This window comes from Pteropus vampyrus, unplaced genomic scaffold (assembly GCF_000151845.1).
Source record: "Pteropus vampyrus isolate Shadow unplaced genomic scaffold, Pvam_2.0 Scaffold3, whole genome shotgun sequence".
In the NCBI taxonomy this organism is placed as follows: Eukaryota; Metazoa; Chordata; class Mammalia; order Chiroptera; family Pteropodidae; genus Pteropus; species Pteropus vampyrus.
The window spans coordinates 18,872,326-18,878,508 of record NW_011888784.1 but is presented as its reverse complement, the minus strand read 5'-3'; positions in this window follow the sequence as shown (position 1 = coordinate 18,878,508).

The following is a 6,183-nucleotide window of genomic DNA, read 5'->3' as shown; positions in this document are numbered from 1 at the left end:
TTGCTTGCACACCAACAGACTGTAAGTGGCATTCATTGAGATGAAATGTGCAGGAGCAGTAAGTTTAGGATATGAGGATGCTGAAACTAAACCTGGATGCTAATCTTGAGATGACTATTGGACATCTCCAGTGAAAATATAATATAGGCCATATGACATACATGTCTTGCATGCAGAGGGTATGCCGGACCTTGGTTAGAGATTTAAATTTGGGATAGTAAGCGTATAGGTAATATGTAAAGCCCTAAGATCACTTCGAAGCAAGTATAGATGATAAAGAATAGAAATTCCAAGACTGAACCCTAGATTACTGAAAAAATTAGAGGTCAAAGACAAAGAGAAGAGATCAACCAGCAATAGAAGCTGAGAAGGTATTTTTGGTGAGGTAGAAAGTGAAATGAGAGAGTGCTGCCTTGGCAGTCAATTCTGCCACTGTAGAGACAATAAATGATAACTATGAATAAAAATATTAATTAAATAGCTAAATGAAATTTATCTATTGAACTATTCAGCAGAAATATTTGTTTTGTCTAGATCTTGCTAAAATATTTGTAAACATAAAACCTTATTCAGGCTCATTCTATTGTTTATTCAATCCAAATTAGAAGTTACAGAAATTGAATTTATGTAGAAAAACAGGAAATTCCAAAGACAAATTGATATAACGATCAATGTAAAAGAGATAACTACTTCTAAACTTAAAAAAAATATATATGCAAACAAATAAACAAAAACCACACCAGACTAGGAACATGAATGCCACGAGGTCTCTCTTGTATTTTTTCATTTATGCTTTTCTCTATGTGTATACTTCATCCTCTCTCATTGCAACCTGATTTCTCATAAGGAGGACACTTGACTACTCATAAATCTCAAGTGCCTTATAATATCTATCACTATAAAGCCTGAATATTTTGAAAACTTTCAGGAAAAATCTCTGCTTGTCTTGAGTCGATTCTTGAAATAGTCAACTATGGCCAGAGATTTGGAGTCAGATAAAAACATAGAAGTTCATAATGAAAACAAATAAAGGAGGTGGAGAAAACATAGGTTCTCAAAAGAAAATTAAATAAATGTGATTCAGAAAAAATAATAAGTAACAAGACAGGGAGAAAAATAAGTTCCACTAAACCATACATCTTTTCTTTTTTACATTATTATTTTCTCTGATTAATTTTTGCTGTGTCAATAAGTCAAAAATATTAATGATGAAATTAGTGTAAGTTATCAATAGACTATATAAAATTATGATTTAAATTGATTGAACTCAGACTTCTCAGAGTCACAACTGGTGAATTTCTTCATTTTAAGTGCATTTTTAATTCAAATTCTGAAGAAAATAACAGGAGAGTTATTCAATTTGCACTATTACTATAATTAGTCTTTTGAGGTTCTCTTTTAAAATCTGCAAGGTACATCAGTTATTCAACAATGTGCCATTTCTAGAGGATTCCAGAGAGGAGATTATCTCTGGATCACTAAAACTTTGATAGGTTTTTTTATGTATAAAAGTTGAAATCAAGCTGGTTTTAAGTTTTAGAGTAGGGTTTCGTTAAAATACAACACATGCTCCCCCTAAGCACACACATATCACATACATTTAATTTTAAGGATGCATTATCTCATGTAATTCTTATTTATATAATGAAGTACAAATTTGATTCTGTTTTAAAAAATGTGTTCATTACTTGCAAATCATGATTATACAAATAATTAAAATTCTATATTCCTTAGATTTCATGAAATATGTGTGTTAATATTGAAAACAATAATAGCTCATTTACTCTTTAGAATAATCTCTTTGTGATGTTTCTCTATTATTTGGTTGTTTTTTTTCTTCCAACTATGTTTCAGATTGTACAAGTAAAATAAATATTGTTTTCCATTCATTTAATGTATCTTGATTCTATTTTCACAGTTTTTTTTTTTTTTCTGGATCTTAGTTTGTATTATACCAATCCAATCTCACATAAATACAAGGGTGGGTGTTTAAAATCTGACCTACAATGAGTTACTAAACTTAAATTAGTGTGCTTAACTCATGCCTTAACCATGTACATTCTCATCCAGATGCTCTTGTCAACTCTACTCTTAACAAAATGAACTTAAAAAAAGAAATTTGATACTTTTCACAAATCTCAAATTTGAACACTTTAGAAGTCTAGCCCTTGATATTTCATCATCATAAACACATACTGAATTGTCTGATTTCCAGAGACTCTTTAGCATGTATGTTTCTGATTACAATGCACATATAATTTTTCCCAGTATCTTTCATTATATTTTTTTTGGATTTATCTGAATTTCATGTCAATTGATAATAATAATAGAAAAGTAGATGTATATTTAAAATGCCTCTCATTTTCTTTTAAGATAATATAACACAGCTTGAAGGATTCAAAAAACTCTCAACAAACAAACAAAAATAAGACTTTATTTTCCAGCTTTGAAGTCTTCAGGGAAAAAAATAAGAAATACTTAACTTGATTGTTTCTTAATGATTTATTTATTTTCATAAACTATAACAGGATATTTATTGTTATATTTACATAATTTAGTATCAGAATTCATCTATGGGTATACATTACATTAGCCTATTAAATAATAAAATAAAATTTTAAAAATACATGTAGTTAAGTGTATTGCTGACAATAACTTATACAGAGGTATCACTTTAGTTTTTCACTAAGTAATTGTATACACTTAAGATAGTGATTGTGCCATTAGTATAGTAAAGTGAATTATTCATAGATACCAGGAGAAAGGAACAATGAATACTATGTACAGTGCTGAAAGAGAAATATAATTTATTGTCTGTTTAAAGCTATAGGCTATTCTGGTGAAAGAAATAACCTTTCTGACTACGACAACATTCACATATAAGCTCCCTCCCTAAAATAGACTATTTCCCTTTTTTTTTGCTAACATTTTATTTGATGGTGTAACTGCAAACTTACATCTAATGCTGAGTCCCAGGTAATCAACCTGCCAAGACTTCTTTTTCTTCTCACTTAATTATAGAGATATTTTCTCTCTGCAAAGTTTCAGACCTGGATTTCTACTTCCACAGAAAGAATTTTTCAAAGTACAGCCCATTCACCGTTACCTCTAACTACATTTACACTGTTCAAATTCTGAAAAACAAGAATGCAGCATTGAATATTCGAAAGATCACTAGAAAACAGTAAATCAGAAGTTTGACTCACTTTTCAGTAATTATCATTGTGACTTTAGATAAACCACTTAATCTGCTTAAGTTTCATATTTCAAATTTGTTAAATAATAAATTATAGCAAAATTATCTCTACTGTGTCTCTCATACTTTAATATTTTGTGATTTCTAGCTAATAAATAATGCTGATTTAATAAGTAATGTTTCCTTGCCCTTCCTGTTATATAAGGAAAAAATTAAATTTAAGAAAGTTTTCCTCAGAAGCCCTTGAACAAAATTGCTCTTCCAATGAATGTTCCTCTTACTTACCAGTTTGTGTGATGAAATGAAAAAAAATATATATCTATATATCGGTCTAATGTCCTTTTTCTTGTTAACTTCTCCTTCTTCATGTATCAGTGGTGACATGAGAATATATATGATGGGCAAGACTACATAAGGACTCATACAAAGTGACTGATTTTTCTGAATTTTCTGTTTTACACAGCATAATTTCTCCAGAGATTGATGGGATCTTCTTTTCATTTTGTGTTGTAGTGACCTGGCTGGCAAATCACAGATTAATTAATATTGGAGCATGCCATGTTCTTACCAAAGGAACATAAAGACTGTCACACCATTTCTAATTATGAGAAATAAAGCCAACATGACATGAGGAATACGTATCAATTGATTTGACTTGATGATCCTAGACACTGAAAACAGTCTAAGTAAAAACAAAACAAAACAAAACAAAAACAAACAAAAATAAACACTCACTATACATCTCTTCTTCTGTTCCCTACCTCCCCCTCCCCACCCCCACCCCCCCCGCCCGCTAATAGCTATTTATCCTTTGGAGAGACATGATCCTGTCTGGAAGCCTATTCACAAGATACAGACAGTCTAATAGACTAGATGCACCCAAGTGAAATGACAGTGAGACACTCAATCACCATACATTAGAAGCCCTTGATTAATCCATTTCTTACCCGGCCTTAACACACACTTCTGAAGGTGACACAGACTACAGAGCATATAGGAGCTTGAGACTCATTCTCAGGAAAAAAGCAGGCCTGAATCAGCAACAGATTTTCTATTTGTAACACCAAAAAGGAAATTAAAAAATGCTCCATATTTCTTAGGTTTTTTTGGAAAATGATGTCTCATAAGACAAAGCATTTTAGACAAGTAGTTCTCAACTGAGGACAGCACTTACGAATCACACATCTCAGACCATTTAATTAGTGATTTTAAATTCCTACACCTACGGATTCTTTTCCAAGTGAGTCTTTGTGGAGCCCAAGAATCTGTCCTTTAATCAATATCACTAAGTGATGTTTCTGCAAATGATGTATGAACAAAAGCTTGAGGAACACGGCCTTACACAAATTCAGCACATACTATCACACCTGTTCTTTTTATACATAATTCAAAATTACATGTCTCGTAAATATTCTGTGCATAAAGTTTCCAACTAATGTGACCAATGAAGTTGCAAAATTTATTGCCACTTAAGAAATGTTTCTCAGAATAACAGTGTATCCTTATGGTGTTTGCCAAGCTCCTAAGAATTGAATATATTACCTAGATGTCTTAATTTTAAGTTAAATAATGAACTAGTTTCCCTGTGGTTGAATTATAAAGGGAGTTGAATTTATAAATAGGCCAATTATAAAGGGCACACTTCTCATTCCTGGTAGCTAAGGAACCAGTCTCCTGTTCTCTGATTATGTATAACACCATCATCTGTTATCTTGGGGACTCATTTTTTCTGTGGCCCTCCTTTCTGCTAAAACACTGTTATGGACCAAATGTTTGTGTTTCTCAAACATGCATGTCTTGAAGCCTTAAACCCTAGTGTGGCTATTTGGAGTTGGAGCCTCTAAGGAAGTAATTAAGATTAAAGGGGGCTGTAAGAATAGGTCCCTGAACCAATAGTATTAATGAACTCTCCTTCTTTCTCTCTCTCCATGTACACAAATAAGAACATGATGTGAACACATAGGCAGGTGGTTGCTGCCTATAAGCAAAAAGAAGAGGCCTTAGAATGAAATCTACCTTGCTGACACTTTTATCAGACTTCTCAGCTTCCAAAACTGTGAGAAATAAATTCCTGTTGTTCAAGCCATTCAGTCTGTGGGTTTTTTGATATGGAAATGCTTGCAGACTAATACAGATTTTGGTACTGAGAAATGGGGTGCTGATACAACGGAAGCCTACAAATGTAAGTGGCTTTGAAACTGGGCAATTGGTAGAGGCTGGAGGAATTTTAGTAAGCTAGAAAAAGCCAAAATTGGTAGATATATGAATGTTAAAGATGATTCTGGTAAAGGCTCAGAAAGAGAAAAGGAGAGCTGGGGAGAGAGCTCCCATTTCATCAGAGAACATGAGAATAATTGTGAACAGAATGTTGGTGAAGATATGACATTAAAAGCCATTCTGGTGAGATCTCAGATGGAAAAGAGAAATAAGTTTTTGGAAACTGAAGGACACATCATTTAAAAATGGCAAAGAAATTGGCTGAATTGTTTTCTAGTGTTTTGTGGAAGATAAAACTTTTGAATGATGAAATTTGATATTTACTGAGGACTTTTCCAAGCAAAATGTTGAAGGTGCTCCCTGGATCCTTCTGACTGCTTATATTAAACTGCAAGAGTAGAGATGGATTGAATAAGGATTTATTAAACAAAAGGGAACCAAAACTTAAAGATTTGGAAAGTTCTTTGCCTGTCCATATTTCAAAAAGTGAGAAAAGATTTTCTGAAGAGAACACCAAAGATATGGTTAGACTATCACTAAATAAAGAAATTATGGGATTATATGAGTAGACACACTGTTAGTTGGAACTGAAGGTGATAGAGGCTGCGCAAAATGAAGGAAGATTTTCAGAGTACTTGGATTCTTCACATCAGGACCATAGAATTATTTGGCTGTGCACATGCACTATTTTCCAAGGAAAGGGAAGAATGGCCCTGAGGATGATTCGCACATCATCATGACACTGACTCAGCTTTAACCAGCCAGTCAGC